The 1638-nt window shown below is 37.4% G+C and overlaps 1 protein-coding gene across 2 annotated transcripts in view; it reads right to left on the bottom strand.

The window, feature by feature from the left end:
• Positions 1-1080: 1080 nt before the first annotated feature.
• The window catches only part of LOC131382992 (U3 small nucleolar RNA-associated protein 18 homolog), a 175650-nt gene continuing 175092 nt past the window's right edge, over positions 1081-1638 (bottom strand). For both annotated transcript variants that reach the window (XR_009212635.1, XM_058435844.1), the window contains one exon: positions 1081-1212. The gene's annotated coding sequence lies outside the window, so the exon portion shown is untranslated. The remainder of the gene's footprint in view (positions 1213-1638) is intronic.

The raw sequence follows: 1638 nt of genomic DNA, 5'->3' as shown, positions 1-1638 counted from the left end.
GTGGACTCACAGAATGCCTCATGCAAGATTAGGGTACTCCACACAATATGGCTTCTGCCAGAGAACTCACACCACAGCAAAAGAGTGTATCAATGAATGCTCACAGAATTCACTGACCTTACCATATTCTTTACCAACCTGATAGAACAGTGCAATGGCCTCTTGAAGATTCAGTTACAGTGCCAGCTGGGTGACAATACTTTGCAGGGCTGGTGGAAGTTCTCTAGAAGGCTTTATATGCTCTGAATTAGTTTCCAGTATATGTTACTGTTTCTCCCATAGCCAAGATTCATTTGTCCAGAAATCAGGGAGTGAAAATGGGAGTGGCTTTACCCAGAATTATCTCTAGTACCCATGAACAAAATGTTTGCTTCCTGTTCCCATGCTATTATGGTCTGCTGGCCTAGAGGTCTTGTTTCTAGAGAAAGAAATATTTCCATCAGGAGACAGAGCAGTGATTCTATTAAACTAGAAGTGAAGACTGTCTCCCGACCATCTGGGCTCTTCATGCCTCTGAATCAACAGGCAAACAAGGGAGGTATTTTGTTGTTGTTGTTGTTTCTGTTTATGAGATAGAGTCTGGCTCTGTCATCCAGGCTGGAGTGCTGTGGCATGATCTTGGCTCACTGCAACCTCTGCATCAAACAAGGGAGTTACTGTGATGGATGGGGTGAATGATATGTAGTTGTCATGAGTACTTCTTCCTTATTTTTCTGGAAATGATTGTGTGTGTGTGTGTGTGTGTTTTCTCTCTTATTCCTTTACTTATGTTATCATCCAGTATTAGGTATATTGACTTTACGTCAGTATTTAAATACTGTTAATTTTACATCATAGAAATTAGGTACAGAATATCAAGGAGAGCAGTAAACATCACTCAAGTTCTTCATAACATCTTCTGGGGAAGACAGTGCATTTTCTGTTGTACATGGAACAAAATATTAGGAGAAATTATGACCTTTTTATTGTCTTCATGTGAAGATTAAGTATAATTTAAGGAGATATTTATGGTTGCCAAGTTGACAAGGGCTGGATTTGTGACATTTAAGTTTATCTGTCAATTTCATTGTGCCAGAGGGTGCCCACATTAAACATTATTTCTTCCCATGTCTGTGAGGGTGTTTCTGGATGAGACGAGAATTTCAATTGGTGGACTCAGTAAAGCACATCACGGTCTCCATTGCGGGTGGCCTCATCCAATTCACCCAGGGCCTGGGTAGAAGAAAAGGCAGAGAAAGGATGAATTCATGATATTTTCTTCCTGCCTCTTGCTTAAACTAGAAAATTGGTCTCTTTCCTTTGAATTGGGATTTGCACTATTGCTTCCCCTGGTCCTCAGGCCTTCTGATTTGAGCTGGAATGCAGCACTGGCTTTCCTGGGTCTCTAGCTTGCAGGCAGCATATCATAGACCGTGATATTTCTCAGCCTCCCTTATCACATGAGCCAATTCCTCAGTTTATATATATATATATATATATATTTATTTATTTATAATATATATATTACATATAATAGATATTATATTACATATAATAGATATAATATATATTACATATAATAGATATTATATGTAATATATTTTATATATAAACTGAGGAATTATATATATTATATATTATATAATATATAATATATAT

Source organism: Hylobates moloch, unplaced genomic scaffold (genome assembly GCF_009828535.3).
Source record: "Hylobates moloch isolate HMO894 unplaced genomic scaffold, HMol_V3 SCAFFOLD_3, whole genome shotgun sequence".
In the NCBI taxonomy this organism is placed as follows: Eukaryota; Metazoa; Chordata; class Mammalia; order Primates; family Hylobatidae; genus Hylobates; species Hylobates moloch.
This window is presented reverse-complemented; position numbering and strand designations above follow the sequence as displayed.